Source organism: Trachemys scripta, chromosome 1 (genome assembly GCF_013100865.1).
Source record: "Trachemys scripta elegans isolate TJP31775 chromosome 1, CAS_Tse_1.0, whole genome shotgun sequence".
Classification (NCBI taxonomy): Eukaryota; Metazoa; Chordata; order Testudines; family Emydidae; genus Trachemys; species Trachemys scripta.
In genome coordinates this window covers 131,340,134-131,367,289 of record NC_048298.1, presented here as the reverse complement: position 1 = coordinate 131,367,289, position 27,156 = coordinate 131,340,134, and the positions used below count along the sequence as shown (strand labels likewise).

General features: G+C 41.2%; 1 protein-coding gene and 1 pseudogene across 2 annotated transcripts in view; one reads left to right on the top strand and one right to left on the bottom strand.

Moving 5' to 3' along the window:
• TSPAN9 (tetraspanin 9) overlaps positions 1-27,156 on the top strand; it is a 272,477-nt gene that overhangs the window by 90,781 nt on the left and 154,540 nt on the right. The window lies entirely within an intron of this gene.
• Positions 19,222-21,563, bottom strand: LOC117872279 (annotated as a pseudogene).

Sequence of the window (27,156 nt, the reverse complement as noted above, 5' to 3'; positions counted from 1 at the left end):
CACTCCCTTGTGGTCTTGGGGCAGCCTGACAAGTGGCCCCTTACCTTAGTTTCTCTCTTGGGTCCCCAGGAACTCCATATGAGTTTATCTTCTAGTCCAGTGTTTCTCAATCTTTTTGATACCAGGGGCTGGCTTGCTGCCTTCCTAAACTGTGTCAGGGAGATCTCAGGGACCAGTCAGGAGGCTGCCACGGACTGGCGCTGGTCCATGGATTGATCATTGAGAAACACTGCTCTAGTCCATCAACATAATTTATCAAATAATCCATACCAAATGTCCCAAAATATAGTCCGTATCATTCCCCAGTGCACGTGGTCTTTAAAACCTGGCTTCATTCTCACCATATCCATGTCTTCTGCCACACCTTCATCTCTCTGCCAGGACAGCTGCCCCAGCCTTCTGTCTGGAGTGCAGCCCCGCTCTTCCCAGCGGGAACTCCCAACGCCTCTTTGCTGGAAGCATCCTTGCCAGGAAGCCTCACTCTCTCCCCCAGGCCCTCTCACTGTTCCTCGGGGTCCAGCTATGCAGCAAGGAGACATCAGCAGTTAAGTCTCTCTGCGGCTCCCTCTTCCTTCAGCCCCTTCGGGCCCTTGGCTCCGGCTCTCTGCTGTAGGGCCAGCAGGCATCTCGCTCTGCTGCTCCTCTTGCCTTCAGCCCTCTCCCAGGATCCACCTTCTGAGTCTGGTAGCTCTCCTCTCGTGCCCTTCTCCTGACTGACCTTTTATAGCCCCCCGGATCTGCCCTGCCCAGCTCTCTTAAATGGCCCAACTGGGAGCCCTTGGACTGGAACAGGAACGCTGAGCCCAGTTTCATTTATTGGGGAAGCTACCCTGTCATTTGGGGCTTTCATGCCTTTTCAAACAAAGCTGAAGCATTGGGCCTTCATTGTCCCTTTTAAGAAATACAAAGCATGGAAAACAACGGGTACAGAAGCATGTGAAATCAGACCTAGAAACGCGCACCGATCTTGTATGCATAAAAGCTGTTCATTGTAGACCCAAATGAACATACCCTGTTTCCCCGAAAATAAGACATCCTCCGAAAATAAGGCCTACTTACAGTTTTGCCTCTCGTTGTAATATAAGGCATCCCCCCGATAATAAGACCTCCCCGATAATAAGGCATCCACCGATAATAAGGCATTTTTCATTTCTGAAAAATAAGACATCTCCTGAAAATAAGACCTAGCGCATCTTTGGGAGCAAAAATTAATATAAGACACTGTCTTATTTTCGGGGAAACAGGGTAGGTCCATTTCCAGTTTTTTATATTCTAACTAGGAGAGATTTATGTAATGTTTGCTGATAGCTACTGTAATGAGTCCTTTAGCCCTTTTCATCTTCAAAGCAAGTGAGAAATATTTATTAAGGATGGGGAAACCAAGACCCCACTAGATTATGCCTTTTGCTGTTCTTACAGGGCTAGCTGTTACCTGTGTTCCCTTCTTGATCTCTCTGAGTACATCTCCTCAGATGTCAGGCCTCATGCCTTTACCTATCCAGCAATGGAAATTCACAGTTAACCCACTCTGAGTCTGGGACCTGGGCTGCGGTACTCTGTGTATTAACTGTCCTTACTTAGCAGGTTGTCACCCAAGGTCCCTTTGGGAGTCTGTGACCAGTGATGGAGAGAGTGACCAGGCAGACTTCTTAAACCAAACTCTGGTTTATTTACCACAAAGCATAAGAGAAGATGGATTTTAAAACAACACTTCACACAGCTCTACCCTGATGATAACCTAGGCAGTCTTAATTTCTTCAGACACCCCTGCAGGGTGCTGTGTTTCAGGGTGGCTCCCCCTGAACAAATCTCCCCTCTCTTGAGAAAGTCCACTTTTAAACTATTGTATTCCCCTTGATCTCTGTGTGTGCAGGTCTTCCCTTGTCCTTGCATTGTTTCTTAACAGCACTCAAGTGTTCACAGCGAAGTGGCTTATCTTGAGCCATTTTGTTTCTTTCCTGCTTGTTTTTCCTTATTAAACTAAACCAATACATTCATCCAGCAAACATTCCAATAGTCAGATCAACATACAGTATTCATAAATTATTACAGAGCAGCTCCAATTCCGTCACAACATTCTGTTAGATTGCTGTTAATAGAGCATTTAAGTTGGGGCCTAAAGAACACGTAGGGAAATTCAATAACAATGAATTGTCCATTGTACAATTCTTCACATGCAGTCTCTATCCCCCCTGGAGTCCTTGCTGAGCCTGCATTCTCTGTCACCCCTGCCGTCCCTGGCCCCTTTGCTCAGCACCAGCAGTGCATGACACAACTGGAACTTCCTCAGACACGCAGCCGGCTCTTTGTCTTTCATTTTATTAACTCCTGCCAACTTTAATCCTTTGCTTTCAACTTCCTCTGCCTGGGGATCCACTGCCTTATTCATTGCAGCTAGTTTAACTATTGATTGCCACATTGATTACTTGGCATCATTGCTGTATTGCTGCTTACCATTAACTGCCTTATTGATTTCTCACCTCACCATGCTTCCCGCTCTCTACCTTTGCTCTCTCCTCACGACTGGCAACATGTACCCCAGACCTGACCGCGTCATCTTTCCCCCCACCATGTTCCAGGCAGCCCGGCCTGTCTTCTGAGTGGCCTCCCTCCCATTGCTATCATAAATGTCTAGAGGTCTCAGTGAGGCCCCAATCTGACTGTGCTAGGCACTGTACAAACATGTAGGAAATGTCTTCCCTCTTCCTGCTCTCCCTCTTTCTCTCCCCTTGCCTGGCTTACTGAACCTTAAGTCACCCCCAGTGACCTGGCCTCTGTCTCTGCCCTCTCCTATCACAGCCTTTCCTTCTCTCCTCCTGTGATGTGGCAGCAGTGTTTGCTTCTCACTCCCTTGCTCTGTTCACTTTAGCCTGTGTCTCCCTGTCGCTCTTTTTCTCTAGGCATTTATGCCATCTGGCTCTTCCTTCCTCTATTGTGTTGTTATCCTCTCTTTATCCCCCTGCTCCCCACAATCTTCCATCTCCACTTCCAAGAGTTGGTTGCGTGTTTTCCTCTTGCTCCCATCCAGCACTCACCTTTCAGTCTTCACTCATGTTCGTAAGCCCTTTACTTTTCCTACCTCTCTCTAACATCCCCATTCACACTACAGGCGTGGATCGACTCGCCACACAGGCCACTCGCTTCCCTTGATCTTCATTAGGCTTTGCTGCTCCTTACTCATAGGAAGGAACTGACTGAAAATTTACATGTGATACGAAAGCTAGGAAACAGTGGCCATGAGCTCCTTCAGTTCAGCCATACCAGTGCAAAGGAGTTAAATTTCAGGGATGTTTGAAATCTAGTCTGTAAGGTGAAGTTGGGTGTAAGTATTACAATCCACCAGCATGGAGAAAGCTGAAAAATTCTAGAATACACTGACTTAAGAGGCTGTAGACAATACTTATTCTGGAAAAGAAAAATGCAAGAAATAAGAAGCAGTCATTCTGGTTGCATGAGGGGCTGCTCAAAGATCTGAAATGATACAACCCAACCTCCCCCAATCATCCTGTAGTGGAAGTGGAAAAGGAGGCAGACAATCAAGCAGGAATATTTAGGTAAGGCATGCTGGAAAAAGGTACGGGCTCTAAGAGACAAATGAATGTATAGTAGCCCAAGGGGTTAAGAAGGCTTTTAAAAGCCATCAGATGAAAAAACAATATGAGGGAGAAAGAAGATCCATTAATACCCGAGGAGATTAAACTGAGCGAGAAGCAGTGAAGTTACTAAACGCTCTTTCTTCTTGTAGTTTTAAAAAATAAAAAACTGTGAATGATTAGTGTGGAAGGCAGACTGTTATCATTGCTGTTAATAACAGACAGGTAAGGGAGTACATGGAAAAAGTTGACATGGTAGCTAAGCTGCCCCAGATGCCACATACCCCAAAGGGTACTCTAGAATTTAGCTAACATTTTTACTGTACCACTGTTGCTGGGGAAAAAAATGGACAATGGGAGAGGAATTGAAAGGCTGAATGATAGCAAATACACTGTTGACCTTTAAAGGGAGAGCAGAGTGAGCCTAGCAATTACTGTGCTGAAAGTATAACTGCTAGTAAAATAATGGACCAAATAATAAAAAATGGGGAGGGGAGGGACCTGTAAGAAGCTGTAGGGCAACAGACCCATAAGCAATAGCAACATGAGTTCATCAAAAATAAATCTCACCAGAAAATGTTATTGCTCTTTTGATAGAATTACAAAATTAATGGATGTAGGCAATGGAGAGGAAAGAAGATACATATTTGGAGTCTAACCTGAAAATTAATTGAAATTGGCTTGGGTCGGAATAGTATCAGGTGGATTGAAAACTGGATAAAAGACAATAAACAAACGTTAATGATGAGCAGCAATGGATCAGAGTGCTGGATGGAGCCAGGGGGCTCAATAGTTGGACTGGTCTTATTTAACATCTTCATTAATGATCTGAAAGAGGGAGTAAATAGCACACTAATGACATTTGAAGATAAATTGGGAGTTGTGAACCTCAGGGAGGGAAGAGTAATAATACAAGGGGACCTAGCAGGATTAGAAACAGGGGAAGGAAATAAAATTAGATTCAGCTGGGAAAACTAATACATTTGGGACAAAGTAATCCAAAGTGCATTTACTAAATGGGAGAGAGAAATGTGGGAATCTGCTGAAAGAGGCCTATCAAATCTAACTGCTGTGGTGCTGAAGAACTGCTTCTGTATGGCTGCTCCCAAACTTGTTAACCCCATTGGAGCTTGAACCAATGTTAGCCACAGTGGGACTTGTTTACAGAAATTCTCTAGCATAGACAACACTTTGTCATGCTTTCTAAAAGTTTTGTCTTGCCTATGTCAGCAGCTAAACTATTTAACAGCATTTCAGAGGCAGTGGCAGGACCCCAGTATTGAACCCAGCCCTTCTAGGTCCATAGATGGCAACCCTACTTACTGCACCCGCAGTGGTGCACTGAACCAGTACCTCTGACCGGCCTACTGCAACCGTGTCCTAGGCCCCTGATTGGTTGGACAGGCAGCAATCTTATTGGATACCTGGACTACCTCAATATAAGAGGAAGTTGTCTGAGCAACAGGCCATGCCCACTTGTTGCTGCCTGATTTGACCCTGACCTGGTGCCTTACCTGATCTTGCTTACCTGTGTCACCAACCTACCTGCTTGGATTGGATCTCCTGGCTACAGAGCTCCTCCACCCCACGAGAACTCCAGCCGTTGCCCTGTAATGGCTCTAATACCGATTGACCTCTTGGTTACCAGACCACTCACGTATCACTTGACTGAGGCACTGGACTGCCCCGAGCCCACTTCTATCATTGGGCATTACAGGCAGCTAGCAGGACCTGTTGTTGACAGTCACTGTCAGCAAGGGTCCATCTTCAAGTATACCTATAAGGTTTGCTCTATACTAGGAGTTCTCAAATTGGGGATCATTAAGAGGTTGTTGGGGTTGTGAACACTCTTTCCCATATTGATAAATGGGAGGAACGGTCTCAGGATGGTCCCAGTGCAGAGAAAGTGGCACAGTATGGAAAAGAGTGGGAAACCCTGATTTCCTCTAGGGAACTGAACCATTGCTGAAAATGGGTTTCAGTAATGGGACCATTGGCCCCCAGTATTGAAAATAGCATAGTAGACTGATACAAAGCTGTTGTACTACAGATTGGAAAACATGTTCTCACTACCACTTCCGAAAGCATGACTGAAAGATAGTGGACCCTCCACAAACTGTACTAATGCTTGGTTCTTCACTAGCAAATGCCATTTAAAATTTCCTTTTGTTGTTACTGGTTCAACTCCACAGGTAAGAGCAATGGTGGGTGCTCTGGTGCAGACAAGGCACCGGCGTTTTAAACACCGTGAGTAAAATCTTGGCCCCACTGAAGTCAATGGGAGTTGTGTAGACCTGCTCTGAGCAGGATTAGATAAATGGAACGTAAACTATATGATTATTTGTATTGTGGCATTGCCTAGGAGCCCCGGTTAAGCACCAGGATCCCAGTGTGCTAGGGGTTGTACAAACACAAAACAAAAAGACAATCCCTGCACCAAAGAGCTTACAGTCTGAGTAAAGATAGGTGGCTGCCTGGAGCTCTGTCTACACTGGCACTCCGAAAGTGCACCCCCCGATGGAGCCAAACAGTCAGTAGCCAGAGTCAGAAATTTGTGGCCAAAAAGCACAGTGTAAACATCCCACAGTTGTGCTTGGTAAGGAAAATGGTTTTGTCTGGTCTGTGCTAGTGCTTAAATTGTTTTCAGTACCAGATTCATAGGGTAAATAAGGCTCTAATGCTGTTTCAGCTGTTTAGTTTTGTTTTCCAATTTCATGTTTCTTTGTATGTTGTTTGGATGTATGTTTAAAATATAAAAAGCCTATTCCATGTGTTGTTTGCAGCTATGTGCAGTAGCAATTCCAGGGGAAGTGCAGGCCATATCAGAAGTGTCTCACATAGCTGAATGTTAAAATCTGAACTCTGAAAATGATTGGGTCAGAACAGCTGCGTAGATCTCCAAAACTAGCTCTGTCCCCATCTTTGCCTGCCCACACCTCCCTTAGCATCCTATTTGCACTAAGGCTATGGGTACACTGGAGAGTTTTCAGTGGTGCAGCCGCACTGATGCAGCTGCACCAGGGTAGCGCTGCTGGTGCAGATGCTAATCCGATGGGAGAGAGCTCTCCCAGCAACGTAATTACTCCAGCCCCCACGAGCGGCGGTAGCTATGTCAGCAAGAAGCTCTCCCGCCAACATTGCGCTGTCCACACTGTCACTTAAATCAGCATAAATTATGTCGCTCAGGGGAGTGGCCTATTCACATCCCTGAGCAACATAACTTATGTTGACTTAAGCCACTTCGGCTACCAACTTAGTGCAATTCTCTCCAAAGCCATTTAACACAACTCTCTGCCTTGGCTGCAAAGAGCTTGCTCTGAATTCCTTTCCTGCTTCACCTCCCAGTCACTGCAGAGCTCCCAGCTTGGGATGCAAATCAGGATGCTCCACATGGAAGCCCATTCCAATCACAGGAATATTTTCCCACCATTCCAGAAAAGTAACTAAAAATATTTATTCTTGCTGTATGTGAAAACAAAAATAACAAAAATTCTGGCTATTCCCTCAGCCTTTCAAATAATAGTTTAAAAAGACCTGGCTTCTTTATAGTCGTAACCCACAAATTTCCCTCCAGATTGGCACAGTTGCTTTCATCTGGACTTCTACAACTGTGATAGCCAGAGGCATTTTTTGTACGTGCATGCTGTCAGTAAACAAGCCATCATGACCTCACTTTTTATTAGGGTTACATGCTGTTTGCTCCTGGAGTTGCACATGCAGACTGCTGTGCATAACACTTTCAAAACTGTATGCACATAATATGCAGGAGAACAACTGCAATTGTGTTCTGCACTGGTCAAAAGAAACAAGAACAAGGCATGGGATTTGGGGAGGTGGAATGGCTGGAGGGAAGTGCAAATGTCACTGCACCAGTGCCACGTTTTTAGAGCGAATTGCAAACGTAGGTTCTATTCCATGTGGGCAACTTTTAGAGGAATGGAAATCTCGATGTTGAATTAGATTTCAATAAAGTGTATAAATGACAGCAGGGCAACTCCTAATCACTCATACAAATTGCTGAAGTGTATCTACAGAGCTGGATTAAGAGGGAGGACCCTTACAAGGGTCATGGCAAAAATGGACATACAGAAAAATAGAAGTTATTCCTCTTTAAGCTCTGAAGAGGAATAACATTCTAGAGAAATCTGTAACCACTTAGGGTTCTCAGCCTGGTTAAAAATCCTGAAAAACAAAACACCTCTAAATGGCTGTAAATGTCTCTCTATTTCTTTTTTTACACCTTAAAGAAGAATCAGACCTATTTTTCTGCAAGTCTGTTTATCCTTTGATCCTTGTAGCCTTTTTAGCAACAGATTTAGCTACATAGAGATGCCATGTAAAGGAGAATTTAAAATCTTGATCCCATTTGAAGTACAAGAGCTGCTTATTATTATTTGTTATTGGAAGTGTAGGGGAATTTTGCCATGGATTTTCATTGGGACCACCACTGAGTCCCATATGTTGTTTTCCCTTTGGGTAATAGCAAGCAACGGATGATTTTAATAAAACATGCTGCCTTGCTATCAGGAGAAGCTCCAGAATGAACTTGCCTGGCTCCCAGTCTTAGCCTTTAAACGATAAATCATGTCAGGGCATGAGAATCCATTTAATTCTTTAAGAATGAAAGCAACATGAGGTACTCTGACTGTGTATGAGCAGGATTCTTGTGTGTGGACGCTAAAATAAACCGTATTATGTAGTTATGCGAGAGCCAGTGGAAGGCAGATAAGTTGAAAAGATTTTAATTATTGTAACAGTCTCAGGAAAGGTTTCTAGCATTTCAGGCATCTAGGGGACTAGTTTTATACAGGCATGTTTCTGTTTGTTTCATATAATGTTCATTGCAAAGTAATTCAGTGCAGTAAATGCAGACAGCAGAGCACTGCAGAAGAGGTGTTTCCATATGCTAATAACTTCTCTGAAAGGAGCGCATGACAAAGAGGTTAGAGGCAGTGTGACTAATAATCTTTCAAAATCCCAAGGAAAAGAGTACACAATGTATGGCTGCAGCAGAACTAAACATGTGGACAGGCTCATGCAAATGACAGGACCATTCACAACTGTTACAGTCTTTAACAATAAGGCAATTATTTGGGGGTGTTCACAGCCGTGTTGTGTTCATAGTGCTTGGACAAAGTGAATTGCCCTGGGTTTTCTTTTGAAAGTCTAGCCCTATATGTAGTCTTTTTATGAAAGGCTTTACTGATTAGACCAATATACATTATTCATATTCCTGAACGGAGATTCTTTCTAGCACTTAAAGGGACACTATCTACTTTAATCACACTTCTGTCCAAAAAGTTTTGCCCACTCTTGCTACACTGACACTGGAGATAACTGGAATGGATAGAAATGAGAGAAAATAAGGATTTTTCTCTATTTTTTTTCCAGTTTGTTTACTTTGTGCATTTGACAGCACTCTGAATAGTCAGATTCACTGATTTTCTGTTGTCTGTGTGGGTCTTTCACAGGGCAACAGGGAAGAGAAAAATATTTAAAGGAACAGAATAAGATGATTGTAAAAACCACAAAAATTGGCAAGGGGACTCAAAATATGTGTCGTACCTGAAACTATTTTTATCTTATTTTTTGTTTTAAATAGTGATATTTCATGTTGATGGTGTTCCTGTGAGAATAGAGTGGCCTGAGTTTGATTCTGCTTCATAAACTGCAGTTCCAGAGCAGTTTCCCCAAACCATCTCCTTATCTGCAACAGCAAAAAGGAATTCCAGTATCTCTGTATTTAAGGATCGGGATTGCCTCTCCTATACAAATCACTTCAATTTGGGGTCTTAACGAAATTTACTATTGAGGAGATTAATTCAGCCCTTTGTCTGTGCAGCTGGTAAATCTCCAGGGCCAGATGGATTTCCTGCAGAAGTTAATAAAGCCTTTAAATAAATACTAATGCCTGTTTTTGCAAATATGTTAGATTTCTCTCTTTCTGGATAAGGTCCTGCATTCTGCCTAATTCACTCCTCCACCGAGGTCACCTTGCAGTAGAGCAGGAAAGATCTATGAGATTGAGGGTTGTTTGTTTGTTTTTGCATTTGTTGTGCCTGTTCCTTTTGTTAAATGTGGGTTTTAAACCCCTGGCCAAGACATTAGTTAACAGATTAGAAAGGATAATTACCAAATTAATTCACACAGATCAGACAGGCTTTATGCTTTATAGATACTCAGCTGATAGGATGAGGAAGTTGCTAATTTGCCAATTCTAGCTACTAATAAGAAATGCTTTCTTTCTGCTCTGAAAATGCTCTTGCTTTGATTATATATCACTGTATTGTACATCTTAAATTTGACAATGTTTCAGTGCTTGCAGCTTTCATTATACAGCAGGCAAGTCAGCCATCTCCATTATCCATCTAAACTCTGTATCAGTGGAACCTGATCTCTGCCTTTTAAGCTTTAAGATGGGGGTTGATGAGGGTGGGTGGGTTATCAGACATTTAGTCCCTCCCATCCCCAGTTTTAGGGACTGTCGGTATTAAATTTTTGATTGAGGTTGTTGGTCTGAAAATACAGTGGACGTTTCTGGTGATAGTCGGAACATCTGGTGCCAGTCCTCATCTCATTGTACTTAAATAAATGAAAACATAAGGCTTTTATGAACTTTAAATACAAAATTAAAAGGACACTCAACGTATTAAGGCCCCCAAAATTTATATTCAGTGTACTATGCAGCATCCCTGGAAGATGTCTTACCTAGTTTCCCCCCCAAATATTAACGTTATATATATTAATATCAAATGTTTTTCCAAAACATTGTTTTTAGTAGTAGCCAATTCTGTTGCACTCACCACTGTTTTGAGAAATGCGCATAACTAATATTTATATAGCCTTCATCCCGAAGGGTCCCAAAACGCTTTACAGATCTAACAAGTTGATTTACAAATTGTGTGCAGAGGTCACTTCTCCTTCCAATTAAATCTGTGGAAACACATGGCAGCTATTCAACAGTGCTTCACAGTGGTACCCGATAGCTTCGGGTAAAGACGTGTGTAAAGTTACGAGGTTTTTCCTGCCTGTTATGAGAGTGTGGGATACAGCATGGGAGCCTTTTTGTGATCCTTAGATTTCTTGTTATCTGAAATGATTGAGAAAAGCTAATTACATTTTAAATACAAGATATACTTATAAAGCAGTAAACTGGGATAATCGTGAGGCAGACATTTGAAAGCTAGAATGCACATGAACACTTCATTAATGAGCATCCTGTTTCTCCCCCCTATAGCTGGGGTATTGATGTAGTCTAAAAGATCCATTTAGAGCCCATTGATGTTTGAGAGAGCCTGTATAAACACAGCAGACGTATTAGCTAAGGGCAAAAATTAGGCATGTGTACTGTATGAGTTGAAAGTTTGGGTATTGAGCATAATAGATATTGTCCGAGAGGCACTGACCTGGAATAACTGGCAGCACAAAATATTTTGAAAAGATGAAGAAACTTTCTCAGCATTATTTGCACCACAGTAAACAAGTAAGCTCAGATTCAAATGATAGAACAGGTATAAAATGCCATTCTCTTCTGAATAGTGACATGCAAAAAGGGAAAATGGCACCTTCTTACTCAACTGATCTGTTCCCTTTGAGTATTCAGAGAACCATAGCTGCTGATTTTACTGATTTAAAATAAGCTTTTATTATTTTATATTCCTGTTAACTTTATAGAGCCCCAACAGTGTGGCTCTGGGGGAGAGAGCTGGATTCTGTTCTAGCTCATCAAAATCAATTGAATTATTAACTAAGTTTCAGTTGCAGTATCTACTTAATGCACGGGGCAGAAAAAATTCAGGTTGGATTTGAAAAAGCACCTTGTAAACCGTGCTGATTTGATCTGGAAATGAGTGACATGCAGTGAGCATGGGATGCCAAAATGCAATGTTTACAGTCACTTTTCAAATTGGAATTACCCTTTAATATTGCACTTTTGAGTATAATATATTTTTAAAAAAGAAAAATGACTAGAAGACATATTCTTTTCTTGATTTTAGGTAGGGTTACCATATTTCAACAAGCAAAAAAGAGGACGGGAGGAGCCCTGCCCTAGCCCCGCCCCTGCCCCTCCCACTTCCCACCCCCCCAGAACCCCCAACCCTCCCCCCGTTCCTTGTCCCCTGACTGCCCCCTCCTGGGACCCCTGCCCCTAACTGCCCCCCGGGACTCCACTCCCTATCTAAGCCTCCTTGCCTCTTGTCCCCTGACTGCCCCAACCCTTATCCACACCCCCACCCCAAGACAGACCCCTGGGACTCCCACGCCCCATCCAACCACTCCCCACCCCCTGACAGCCCCCCCCAGAACTCCCAACCCATCTAAACCCCTCTGCTCCCTGTCCCCTGACTGCTCCGATCCCTCTCCCCACTCCTGCCCCCTGACAGCTCCCCCCCAGAACTCCCAGCCCCCTACCCCCCGCTCCTTGTCCCCTGACTGCCCCCTCCTGGGACCCCTGCTCCTAACTGCCCTCCAGAACCCCACCCCCTACCTAAGACTCCCTGTTCCTTGTCCCCTAACTGCCCCCCAGGACCCTACCCCCTACCTGTACCCTGACTGCCCAAAACTTTCTCCACTCCCCTCCAAAAGCCCCCCCCCGTTTCTTGACTGCCCCCTCCAGAACCTCCCTGTCCCTTCTCCTGCCCCCCCTTACCCTGCTGCTCAGAACAGGGTGTTGGGCTCTGTGCCAGCCGGACACATGGCTGAGCTCCCCAGCACAACAAAACCCGGTCCCTGGCCCTGCACAGGGCTGCCGGAGCGGGCTGCAGGAGGAGGAGCTGCCGGCCGGCTCAGAATGCAGGGAGGGAGGGGTGGGAGGAGGAAGCTGCTCCGGAGTCCAGCCCGGGACTTTCCTGCAGCCCTCCCAGCCGCTCGCTCTGCCGGGGGAGGGGGAAATCCCGGACATTGTGAGTGCTTTACAAATTCCCCCCGGACGCTATTTTTAGCACATAAAAGGAGGACATGTCCGGGTAAATCCGGACGAATGGTAACCCTATTTTAGGGAAGGATGAGTGGGCTAAGTTTTCTTTCCGTTTGCAGTGGAGGGGAGTGGCCACATTAGTAATAAAGTTTTATATCATATCTTCCATTACCAGTGTTATAGAAATAATAAATAATATACTAGAGAGTTCTGTAATAAAGTCAGAGAAGTAGAGGGGAAAAAGAAATTGAGAGGTGGCTAGTGGGAAGGAAGAAATGTTGGGTTTCAGGTATGATTGCAAAAAGAGATGATGGTTCATAATGCAGAGCAATACAGAAAGGCTGTTCCAGATGGTATAAGAAGGTTCTTGTATCATTCTTGGCTGGATTGTTTGACAGGAAGGAGGCCAGTACCAGGGGGGTGGATGGGGCATGAGCGGCAGAACAGAGGCAGAAGACCTATGAAGTAGGTTGGATAAAATCCATGGAGCAGTTTTGAATAAAGCTCTTTCCTTTCGCTTCAGAGGCAGTGATATCCATCCTTAGCAGTGGGTCTGCTTCATAGTAACTGAGACTGGGGATAAAAACGTACTTGGCAGCGCATATACCCTTCCTGATAAGCTACTGGTTACCTGTCTGACTTTTGAAACTCTGAAAGGCCTCTTTAGTGAAGGTGAGCTGGGCACAGATGTCAGCAGTGCTGTTGGAGATAGTGGCTACCCACAGTTGTTTTTTGGTGGCACCATAATCTGGCTCTTCTAGGACAGTATTTTACCTAATCCCCAGCATCTTTGTTTTCATGGGATTGTAGCTTTTTACATTTTGCTTCCAAAGCCTTTAATTTAGTTTGCCTTTTAAAAATCAATCCTGACAAAAGGCATGCAACTTTGTAAGCATTTATTAACACACATTTGGTAGATTCCTCTCTATCTAAGACGAATGTGCAGTACATAGGATGAAGCAACATGTCAGTTGCTTCTGAAACAAAATGCCAACGTCCCAATTAATTTGCAAATGGAAAATATCTTCCTTTGATGAATGTACAAAGTGCTGCTGTTAAAGGCCAATCGATATTTCATACCATAACTGCTGCATACTTGCTACATGCCTAAATGGATCAGAGAAGGTTGAATGACATAGCTATTCCAAAATATCTGGGTTTTTTTTCTTTTAAGCACTGCTATGAAGAATTTTAGGGAGGTTCTCAATCACTGGGCACTGACCAAACGTAATTTGGTCCTCTTGCCCCCTAACCTCTCTGATGGTGCCATTGGCATTTTCAAAATTGAAGTGAATGTGGGCTTGGCTCTTGGAAGGCAGTCAAATGCCTGCTTCAATTCTTTACACCCTATGTTAGGCTCTGCATGCCTGGTATTGCAGCTAGCGCCTGGCATTCTCGCCAAATGTAAATGAGTCTTTCTCAATGCAGATAAGGTCATAACACTATAGATTAGATATTGTAGTAATACTTCTGCATTTGAAATGGCTCCTTAATTCATACACAATAAAAGTTAGATGGCTTATACCGCAGACCAGGTAGTTCCACTGCTACATAATTTCTATAGATCGATAGACAGCACCTTATAGAATTTTGACCTGATTTTCCCCCCCCTTTCCTTCTTTGTCATTTTTAAACTCTCACATCCTAGCATTAAGAGTTGACAGGGGAATCATGAAGCTCCTGACTTGCAGCACTGTTATATAAACCTGCTGGATTACACTAAGAGGTTTACCTTGGTTTCATTTTTACACCATTCCTCATACCGAATAGATTAGAACCATTTAGTCTGCATTCTTGTGAGGTGAGTAAAATGGATACAGTATCTGCCTCCTCTGGGATTCAAATTTGACTTCTCTTTGCCAAAAAGAAAAAAAAAGATTTAATTGCAAGGCTGTTGCTTTACTGACACATCCTCTGTTTAATGTCTAAGCTGGCAATATCCCATGGTGATGTCGCAGAACAAGCAGGAAGATGCAAATGCCTCAATGAGACCCATTTAATAAATCTAAATAAATAAATAAAATTAAAATAAATACTGATGAGCTGGAGACAGGAAGGAAATCTGAGAGCTTTCCTCAGAGAAATGTTGCAAAACTAAGGTAAAGCTATGGAATAGGGTTCAATCAATCTAGCAGGATGAATGTTGGTCCCAGTGCAATGGCTTGTTTGAAGTCATTCTACATAGGGGTGCTTCAAATGTACGATTATGAATGAAGCCTCCTTTTATGATTCTCGTCTTTTATTGTCCCCAGCCTTTGCTCTGTACTTAATTTGAGTTATTCCAAAATGTTCTTTGTGGCTGCCTTGAAAGGAAAAGGGGAAAAAACAGTATAGCAACATAACCCATTGTCACAGTTGGTAGCCTCAGGAGGAAGGCCAAGGATTAACTGAGCCATGGAGACTGAACTATCCTCATGTCTCTAAAGGTTTCTGCTCCAGAGCCTTGCCGCAGCCATGCCTGCTGCATGGACTCAGCCTATTTTGCTGAGGGCTTCCGTCTTCATGGTTGTGGTTCTGCATCTTTCACAAATGCTAAATTCACTGGATATGTTTGGAATCGGCTATGTACTTTGGACAACAGTGGCATGCTCCTTAAACTGAGTATATAACCTGGGGTGAGTTTTGGCTCCAAATCGTGTTCTCACAAACCACATTTTATAAACAGTCTCTTGATTTCCATTAGTTATGCCCATCTATCTGGGATGCCATTTTCCACTCAAAAGCCAGTCAGCCTCGTCTTAAGTTGGAGACTCTGGGCAGTGGTGGGTTAATGAGAAAGGAAGCCTCCGGTAATGCTGAAAGTGTGCTCTCCATTGCAGGCGTCTCTGCTGTCTTTGTGCCAGCCCTGACGTATTGGTATTAAATGCCTCTGTTCATGGGATCACACCTGCTTACACTTAAGTGCCAAAAAATGAATATTTGAGCAGTGAAGGAATGGAGGTTATGAAAGGAATGTGCCGGGAATTGTGTCTTTATCACAGTGCGGCTAAGCAGCTTTGAGAGAGGTGTGTTGCCTTGTAAAATTGGTTACTTGCTTGTGAAGTTATTTGTCGTCCTCTTGGATCTTTCCTCCTGTGGAGTCATATTTGGTGGATTTTTTTTTTAAAAAAAAGATCATTTATATTGTGACAGTACATAGAGGCCACCCAGGTTGGAACCGCGTTGTGCTAGGCACTGTACAGACCTATAGAAATGACAGACCCTGCCCCAAAGAGCTAATGCTCCTATTTTCCCCCCAGAGAACTTGTAGTACCTGCGGAACATAGGTAGGAGAGTTCCCTTGTTAACAAACTCATATTGTGCAGGTTAGGAGAAAAGAATAATCTCATACCAATCGTCTCAGTTATAGCCTGAGTCTCATGATATTTGATGTGTTTTTTAAAGCCCCAGCTCTTGGAGTCATGGGGCTACATGAGAATCTCAGTTTACATTGAAGAAAAAAAAAAAAAGTTAATCCCTCAAGGTTATGGAGAAAACTTTGAAAATATGACACCTAAAGGCTCAAAAACCAGAAGGTGAATAAAAAGAAGCCAAAATGTATTATTTTTTAAAATCTCAAGATTTTTAAGCCAATCTCTTGATTTTTGAGGACCTGACTTGTGATGTTGGAACACTTGGGGTTGGCAATGCTGTGGTGCACCGACCGTTATCTGTGTATTCCATCTTCTGCACTGTGCACAGCTTCCACTCCTCTAATCTCTGTTTATGTGTGCTGTTATAAATCATTTCTCTGCATGTAGTTCTTGGTGTTGTGGAAATGAGACAATAACTGGTGCTACATATGTATTTGCATCACTCTGCTGGCCAAGGTTGGTTTAGCTGATGTCAGCTAGTTTACAGTGAGGACTTGTCTTGACAGCAGGGCCGCTTCCCGTTTTACAATGAACACCTTGACAAGTTCACAATTAAAAGTACTGTCGCATGTAAAAAATGCTACACATAGGATATAGAACTGAGACTACCAGGGTATTCCCTTGTAGGCCCCAAATTTAAGTAGCTTTTTTTTTTAAAAAAAAAAGAGAATTTTGCACCTAATATTATAGAGAGAGTACAGACTGTGAAAAGGTGTTTATCAAATCTAATTAACTTCAATTTTACTAATGTAAGGTGTAATTAGAAACATAGCTGATTAAATCAGTTAAAGTATGATTTTTAAACTTATGTCCTTTTAAAAAGGGTCTAATCTTCAATATATCAGAAGAGATTACTTTACTAATTTCAGAAAAACATACAGCAGAGATAGAAGGGGGCCTGAGATGGGTGATTGAAATGATTAGAGACAGGGAGAGACTTCCATATTAGGAAAGACTGAAAAGATTAGAACTGTTTAGATTAATGGAGAGATTAATAAAAGGGGATGTAATAGAGGCTTACAAAATAATGAATAATACACATTGAAAGCAGATAAAAGGAAGCACTTTTTTACATAATGCACAGTAAACCTATGGAACTCACTGCCAGAAGATAGTGAGGCCAAGATCTTGGTAGAATTTAAAAAGGATTAGCTATTTATGTGGATATGAGAACATATTCCCAGTTACGCAAGATGAAAGAAAAACAATTAGAAGGGATACAAATTTTCTTGCTTCAGGGCATAGATTAACCATTCTTCTGAAGCATCTGGTACTTTCCACTGTCAGACAGGATATCAGACTAGATGGACTAATGGCCTGATCTGTGATGGCAGTTCCTATCTTCCTGTAGATATTACTTTCTTAAAAGCTGCTGGTGAGATAGTTGATCTGGTTGCTTTAGGAATGTCATTCTAACATTTCAATGCAATTGTTTTCTCATGCTCCCTGTTGTTTCTTGTTGATTGTAAACTCTTTGGGGGAGGGGCCATCTTTTTGTTCTGTGTTGTACAGTGCCTAGCACAATGCCCCTCCTCCTCCAGCCCCACAAAACAAGTAATAATGAATGAAAAGAATAGACTTTCCAGATTATAATTCCTGGAGGGAAATGTTGTGATGATGAATTTACATTCTAAAATCTGTCTTTGAAGGGTCATTTTTGGGTCTAATTTGGTTCAAAATGAGGTTTCATTTAATTTTTTTAAAACAAATGTATACCAATAGAAATCTGTCTCTGAATTGAAAATATGTAGGGTGTTTTTTTTGTTTTTTTTTTTTTACAAATAAAGTTCCCTGTAGTTTGCAACCCAAGCAGTGTAGTTAGTGTGTATGACTTTATCAGCGTAATTGACTAGACAAGACTATAATCAGAACTGCAGCTGAGTAGTAGTCTGTTTTCATCATCCAAGTTGAGAGAACTGCAAAATCTAAACAAACAGCAAAATAATGTAAAAATAAATTGAATTTTAAAAATATGGAGTTTATTTATAATCTTAAGGCATTGCTTATGACTGAGATAAGGAAATTTGCTGATTAAATATGTGATTTTTTTTATTTTTTTGCACAGAGAGTAATGTAGCATTTAAGCCTATGAAGATGAGCTGCAAATATAATGTATTGGCTTAACACGAAGCACAGGGTGGTTAGTGGAAGTTTTCTCTCCTACCCGAAAGTCTAGATTGGACAGTCATAAAATGCTGGCCAGATTAGTTCAAAACAGTGTTTGATGTTTTGCCAGAAAGAGCAAGAGATTTTCAAGCATGCATATCTATGTCCTCTGTGGAGCATTTAGAAATATTGGATTTGCTTGGTCAGTAAATTTCCAGTGATGCATAGTAATAAACCACAATATTCATCACATTTCACTTGATTTGTGCCTACTAGAATTATCTTTCACTAGCTGCAGCAGCCTGAACACACTGATAAGTGTTTATTTGCTAATATTTTATCTGAGTATCATGGAGTGCAGTTCTGGCCGTTAGAATGTATCAAGCTATTTATTAGGTGGTGGATTATTACAACGGATACTGAATTGAGGAAACTGGCATGCAGATCTGACACATCCTCTATTTTTAGTTTCAGACCCCTAGTCTGATCTTTGACATTCATACCCCATATATGCTCTGCATTAGCATGTCATTTCATCAGCAGCATCTGATCACAGCAGAATAGCATCTCATGACGTTGATTGCAGATATTTCATTATCTGACTTTGAGACATGGCGACACCTCGTCTCTTATGATGTATGTGGAGTCTGGAGTGTGAAATCAAATCCAGAACCCTAGTGTATGCTATTGGCAGCCAATCTTCTCAAACAGAACACTGCTGACCAAATGTCATTGGATGTTTGGCACAGTGGACTTTCCGACAATGGGACCTTTTCTTGTTCATGTGTGGATGTTGGTGTACCCAGTGGGGACACCATTTTAATAGGCAAAATTGTATGTTTTGTCAATGTGAATCATATAAATATAGTTTGTTATACAGACAAATTAGACTCCTGTACCATGAGTGGCAGTGACGGATTAATGATTTTGCTGCCCCTAGGCCCTGAAATAATTGCCGCCCCCAGCCCCAGATGAACTTGTTTTAGTTTTTTTACAAATTTGTTTGAACTAAAATGAATCTAAATATCATTAAAATAATTGAACATTTACAAGTTTTATTATAAATAAAATTACAAGTACAGCGGACCCTCGCTTGAACGTGTGTCTTTATTGCGCGATTTCGCTTATAGCGTGGGACCGCGCATGGATCCAAAACCTCAAGTTCAAGTGGGGGTCTGGTGTATATCAAATATTTATTTTTTATTTTATGTAGATACAGTAAAAGAAATAAAAGTATGTGAGTAGTAAGTAGCTACATTTGTTTACGCCTACACCTTTGAGCGGCAAACTTATTAATTAATTCTGTATAATCCAGAGAAGTTGTTAAATCCTTTTCAATTGTCAGGAGAGAAAGGGAGTTTAATTTTTCTTCACTGAGATTAGCCCTCAAATAGTTTTTCACCCTTTTTAATGCTGAAAATGATCGTTCTACTGAACAGTTTGTAGCAGGTGTACAAACGAACATTCGGAAGGCAATATCAATATTTGGATATACTGAATGAATGTTTTGATTTCGAAGAAGGCTGCAATATCTTAAAATTGATTTCTTTTAATTTTCAGGAATTTCGACACCTTCCAAATATAATCGAAAATGTAGACATTCCTTCACGAATGATTCTTCTAAATCTCCTTGGTAGCATAGCTGTAATTTTTTAGCGTATCTGTTGTTGAAGTATTGGTAATGTTAGAGGGAAACTGAAATCTGCCATAAATTTCTTGATACGCATTACTTCTGCGTTTTAATTCGGAGCATACAAGGTCTAGTATTGTTAAAAAGGTATCTACTTTACATTTATCTCTACCACACATTTCCACTTCACCTTCGCGTGTCTCATCAGATTGAAGTTTACGCTTTCTTTTTCGCTTTGTGTCAAATTCATAGTCTTCAATTTCAGAATTTTCTTTGGCTTTCTCTTCGTACATATCAAACAAGTCCCATATAGAGTTAATGTATCCTATTAGTGAGTTGTAGAGTTCTATAATTGTCCGTATATCAATATTAACATTTTGCAGTTTTTGGCTAGTTATATGAAATCGATCCAAGAGTGAGCTCCAAAATACAGCCATAAAAGCTGCCTCAAGTCGATTGAGTTTTTGCTGCAGGCCTGCAGCTTCATTACGTGTAATAGGTTTCTCAGTAGCATCTTCCTTTATTGTATTTAAGGCTTTAATTATAGCATTCCAGTTTTCACTCAAATTATGACATGCTTCCACTCGAGATGACCATCGAGTCTCAGAAAGTATTTTTATTACTTTACTGCCTGGCTTCAAATTAAATAGTACAGTCTCCCACCAGTGAGTAGAGGCAGAAAAAAAATGAATAAAGATGTTGGACAGTTGAGAAAAATGAACATGCTTCTTGACAACTTTCTGCTGCACGTACTCCAACCAGATTTAAAGAATGTGCAGAGCAAGGCACATACACAGCATAAGGATTTATATTCTTTATTCTTGCTTGCAACTCTCTATATACACCAGACATGTTAGTGGCATTGTTGTACAACTGGCCACGGCAGTTTGCGATATCTAATCAATAACAATTCAAAGTTGAAAGTACAGCATCAGCTAATTGTTCTGATTTGTGGCCAGTATTTGGTAAAAAACAAAGAAACCTCTCTATTGGTATGCCATCATCGTTTATATATCTCAGTATAAAAGCCAATCGATCAACATGAGATATGTCGGGAGTTGAGTCAACGCTTATCGAGAAATATTTGGCTTCTTTTACTTCTTTAATAATATTTGAGATTACATTTGAAGCCATCAGTTTTATAAATTCATTACATATATAGGATGAAAGATAAGATACGTTACCTGGACCTTCATTTCCGTAACATGCAATGTGATTTGCTAAAAATGGATTGAATTCTGCGACAAGCTCAAAGGTCATCATGTAATTGCCATTATAAGGTGATCCAAATTTTTCCACCTTACATCTAAATGCAAGTCCTCTGCTTGAGAGTTTCTTTACCGCTGCTACAATCCTCTTCAACACATTTCTTCAATAAATAATTTCTTCTTCCATTTGAAATTTTAAATTCTTATCAGTTCTTCCAGATATCTCGCCTCTCTTCACCATTGTCAGTACACACATTTTATGTTCAGTCGAATTTTCATGTTCACGTAGTTGTGCTGATATGTTTTTCCAGTCATGGTATCCACTTGTTGCAAAACTAGAGATCCCTCCGAATAATCGACATGGGGCACAAAACATGGCTCCTTTGCTCTCCGAATATACAAGATATTGCCGTGGCTTTACTTCACCATTTAAAAGATGTCGTTCAAAGACATTTTTTGTTAGAACACGCATTTTATTAGTATATTGTCTTTTTGAGTTAGTAAAATCACTACTGATATTTTGTTTACTACCATGCGTTGATAAATACTCAATTGTAGCATCATTCAATATCCATTGGGCTGAGTCGTCACTTATGGTAGTAATTCAATCTGACATTGAAATATCTGATTGACGTGATTCACAAATCTCTGCAGTATTGTCAAAGTTATCCAGATCAACATGATTCCCAGTAATCTCTGATATGCTAGTATTTGGAGCATTTTCTTCAACACTTACCGAAGCTGGAATTTCTTCATTAGTTTCAGTATGTACTTTAATCACATCAATATTTTCAGTATCAACACCAATATTTTCACTTTTTACTTCAGTACTACTTTCAACTATTTTTTCTGTCGCACTGTCGGCACTAACTGATACAACAAAGGAATCTATTTTGCGATTTTTGCTATAATTTCATTTTCCCCTTCTTCCTTTTGTATAGCATTTTTTTGAACTGAGAACCACTTAATTTTTTCCTTCCAGTCATATTATTAACGTTTAGGATTCTCGCGAGTATGTTTACTAAATGGTGTCATTGGTGGTTTCAATACGTGCTGTGATTGGTAGAATCACTTCTTTTTCCTGGTTTCCATGAATTGGACAGTTCGCTCTTATGGTTAGGTGGTGATCTGAATCCCTGATCCTCCCACAGTGACTTTTGGGCTCAGTTTCTTCTCTCCCCTTCCTTCAAAAAATGGGAGGGGAGCGTACCCTGTAATGAGCGAGCAGGACATTTACAATACCAGTGTTGTATTAGTAGAATCCTGGTGTTCCATGTACAAATCAGTAAGATTAGACAGTAGTAATGGGAGATACTTGTATTTGCAGACGCAGGAGGTAGTATGCCCACTTGACTGGGACTCAAAAGGGTTCTATTCCTGGTTCTAACTCAAGCCTGCTGAGTGACCTAGAGTCACTTCACCTGTCTCTGCCTCAGTTTCCCCATGTAAAATAAAGATAATGATACTGATCTCCTTTGAAAGCTTTTTGAGATTTACAGATGGAAAGCACTGTGTAGGAGCAAGGTAATATTATTTATTATTATTTTGTTATGTTTGCACACCCCAATATGAATATCATCTAAACATGACCTCCAATTTCGCCCCATCCTCTGGTCTGTCTGTTTACAGACTTACTTCTTTCCAGTCCAGTGCATGGGATGTAGATGCCATCCAGAACTGTCTTTCAGTGGCCCCTTTGTGTTGTGGAAATTCTCCCTGTTTGCTAAAGCCAGGAGAACAGGTCAGGTGGTGCCATTGGCTCATGTCTCTTGACTCATGCTGGGCACTGTGAAAAAACCACTGCGGGAATCTTCTCTTCTCCATCTTTCTGCGCAGTCAGCACCAGTAGCTGGTAGTTTAGCAACTGCTGGTCAGACAGGCAGATATAGCAATGCTTGTCATCATTTCCAAGCTCCACTCTGATGCCTAAAAAATCAGATTGTGTGGCTATATCTGAATGTAGTACAGTGGCTGTTACTCAAGCTATTTGGGAAATGAATTATTCATTGCACCCTCCTTTGCTAGATATTATGGAGTGAATATTATTATTACTTTATATTTGATATAATTGTTACATGTTTTACACTTCAAATTCCATGGGAAGTTGAGATTGGTAAGAGAGTGGGAAAGCCCAGAATATAAATTAACAGGAAAGGTGGCTCTCTGCACTGAGAGGAGTACTTGCCGGAGTCATAAGCCTGGTTTACGCTAATCAGTTAGGTTGACATAAACTGCCTTACATCAACCTAGCTGTGGAAATGTCTTCACTTAAATTTGGTGCCCGTCAATGGTAAGTGCCTTTCTATGCCAATTTTGTAACACCACTTCCCCGAGCACTGTGGACAAGTGGTGGGCAACCTGCGGCCTGCGGGCAATCCACTGGCGGGCCACGAGACAGTTTGTTTATATTGACCGTCCGCAGGCACAGACGCCCACAGCTCCCAGTGGCCGCGGTTCGCCGTTCCTGGGACGTGCTGGCCGCCGCTTCCCACAGCTCCCATTGGCCGGGAACGGCAAACTGCAGCCACTGGGAACTGCGGGCGGCCGTGCCTGCAGATGGTCAATGTAAACAAACTGTCTTGCGGCCTGCCAGCGGATCATCGACATTTACTGGCTTTCAGGAGCCATCCCACCGCACCCCATAGTGACAATATAATCGATACAAGCGCTCCTGGTAAGGACATCCACCGCCGACAAAAGCCAAGCATGCGCACGCAAAAGTGATTTAATAACTATGGTGGCTGTACGCAGATGTAGGTTAGGTAGACGTAATTTTGTAGTCTATATGCAGCCATATTCTGCTCTTTCCAGTCCTCGTTATAGAGCCACATCTCCCTTGCATAGCATTCATATATCTTGAGTTGTTGCCAAGGTGGACTGATTTAAATCAGTGATTTAAATAATCAGTTAAAATCAGCAAACAGGAAACCTTGATTTAAATAATCAATTTTAATCATGTTTTGCTTTTTTACTTTTTATTTTCCTAAAGAAAGGTTGATTCCCATTGATCAATAATGATTAAAGCATGTTGGTTTGCAACGAAATGTAACTTTTACACTATTGGGATGCTTCTTTTTGCTAACTAGGAGAATACATTATATCTAGATACATTTATTTAAGCATTTATATAGCTTAACTTTTTACTAGATGATGATTAATTTTTACTTGCAATTTATGCCATGTTCTACTTGGATGGAAATTCGAATTCCATGAATGCAATAAAACAGCATTTTATTATTATTGGCATTTTTTAATAAAATGAAACTACCTTAAATGTACTAGACACACAAAGAAAAAAGTTGATCAAAACTTGTTTTGCATTTAAAACTAACTGATTTATTAAATGAAAGAGATTTTATTTGTAGTTAGTGAATTGATTGTTTCTGGTCACTGGGTCCTTCGAGATTTTTGAACTAGTAGATCTCATCCTCTCTCACTTACTTTTTATTTGTAGATTGGAAGAGGGAAACAAATTATCCTGATTTTCAACTTCCAATTGGTTTCTTAACTTTGAATGAACTAATTGAATAAACTGAAGTGGAGAAAATATTCTCTCTGTACCTGCAGAAGATGCTACTGCTGCCAAAAGCTAGTTTAGCAATTCAACACACTCATATTCCATGTTAGCCAATGACTTCCACCAGTTCAGTGGTTGGACTTTCTTTAAAACTTGGCAGCAAACATGTACAGCTTAATATTATTTGTTATATTTAATTTAAATTGTTTTAATAGATTATAAATTTAGTCCTTAAGATAGGTTGTCAATTTCAAACTTGATTATTAATAGGTTTATTTTTTTAAACATACACCTGTATTTAATTTAAATAAAAAATCCAATTTATATAAACATAAAGCATTACGTTTTAGCTATCCTGATTGTGTCTTGATCTACTGACAGAAAGAGGGCAGTCATCAAGTTTCCTGGCAACAGTTTAGCCTTTTTGAAAGCCTGTTGTACCTTGGGGAAGGCCTGAATAGTTGAATTCTTGCTCAAAGGGATGTATGGAAAAAAAATGAATATGAAAAGTGTGTTCTGGGGATGTTTTGCAGTGTACAGCTGTCCCCCTCTCAGTAGTGTCCTCTCAGTTCCCCATCTGTAAAATGGAGATAACAACACAGCCCTGCCTCACAGGGGTGTTATGAGATTAATACATTAAAAATTGTGAGATGCTCAGAGGCTACAGTGATTGGGTTCTTTTTTTCCCCTTTTGTTTTTTGAGCTTTTGGGGGTCAGATTTTCCAGTCTTTGTCTGCAATCATGAGGGCTGGAAACTTACTTCCATTAGTTCTGATTCTCATGCAATCACATGACTTCAGGTGAGAAGAACACCAAATAACTTGAAGCTTGCAATAAAATCGCAGGAGTTGGCAATTACTGGGTGTGCATCAGCCTGGAATTGTGGACTACTGCATTAGAAAGAGCTATATCGGAGCAATCTAAGTAAGTGACAGAACAAATTTCACTTGCTCTTTAACTTACCAACATTGAGCCTCCTCTCCCCCTCCATCTCCCCCAGATTTCCTTGAGACCTGCAGCACTCTGTGCCATGTATCTAACACAGGCTAGTGTTCTAAATGCTCATCTTTGCGATAGGCTGGGCCTTAATTTTGAGAGCTGTGGACTGGAGTCTTAAATCTGTTTGTTCCTTTACTGTCTTTGTGCCAGATGCTTGAATGTGGGAACGAAATGGATGTTTGGTAGAAAATCTCATGATTCAATACAATTTGGATCAGATTAATGAAACACAGAAGAGGATTCTGAATGTTTTCCATGCCGTAATTATTCAAAAGAAGGGCATCGGAGATGGTGTGGGGGAGGAGAGTGCATTTTACTGTAAGGTCACGCTAACATGCAGAGGGAGCCTTAGGTGCTGCTAAATGGCCTTACTGCAGTATTTACCAGTCGAGTCTCATTCGCATGCAGAATGAAGGGGAATGGCCAGTGAGCATACAGTATGTTTTTAAAAAGCCACCTGGTGTAACCAGGGTGATTTTGTCAGGATAAGCAAACAGTTTGGTATAATTTATTAATCGAGCCATGCAAATGCCGAGTTGGTGTTCCAGCAGAAATAAGCCAGATGTAATCTCCAGTGCTGCTGCATGGCCTCTGAGTCAAGTGGCAAAAAGACTCATAAATAAATAAAGATATCCTATCTCCTAGAACTGGAAAGGACCTTGAAAGGTCATTGAGTCCAGCCCCCTGCCTTCACTAGCAGGACCAAGTACTGATTTTGCCCCAATCCCTAAGTGGCCCCCTCAAGGATTGAACTCACAATGCTGGGTTTAGCAGGCCAATACTCAAACTACTGAGCTATCCCTCCCCCCCCGACTCAAATGAAACTGGAGCTTGTAAATTAATTGAGTGCTGCTAGGGCCTGATTCTGTGAGGTGCTGGTTAGCCTTCCACTCCCATTGTGCCCAGTGGAACATGAGACCATTCAGAAGCACAAAGTGTTGGTGCCTTGGACCAAAATTTTCAAACTTGGGTGCTTAACGTTAGGCATTTACTTAAGTGGCCTAGCTTTCAGAGGTGCTGAGCTCTAGCAGTTCTCATTGGTTTCACTCAGAAATTTTGGGTGCTTAGCTCCCATGAAAACTAGGTCAGTTATTTAGGTGCCTAAATATAGAATCAGGTGGCTAACGTTTGGGACACAAGTGTGGGAATATTGGCTTTAGTAATGAACAGAAGAATAAAATGCTTTTGTATTTGCTGCAAATCACAAATACGTAATGATCTCATCAGGCTCACTGCTTTTTTATACCTGCCACAAATTTTTCCCAGCCCTCAGAGCCTTTGGATGAGATGTCAATGGTGTTCTACAAAGATATGAACAAAAAAATGAGCTAAATATATTTCTCTGTGTTGATTGCCCTAAATAACAAGAGGTATAAAGTAAACAATCAACTTAATATTAACTTAAATCTGATTTCTCCTTGTTTGTTTCCAAGTTGTGCTGGACAGTTCCATTCCTCTGACCATCCCAACCTGTGTCCTTCTGTGATGTCATCACAGCCCTTCAGTCCTGGGGGAAGATGGGAGCTAGCCTAAAGCGAGATCAGAAAAAATGCTTTAAAATATATATCTTTATAGCATGGCTTAATTCCATATGGTATATAATAATATTTTCAAAACCTCCACTTATCTGATGCTCCGTCTAGGCCAGCTTCACGGTCTAGCAAGTCTGAGTGCTACTAGGTTAGCTGTGACAGCATGGTACTGTGCATTCTGGCACATGCAGCAAAGCAAAACTCACCAGTCTTCATTTCAAGGGGGACTCCAGAATTTATATTAAACAAACAAAAAACACCTCACATGTTGTTTATAATTAAGGCTGCGAGTCTGTCATGG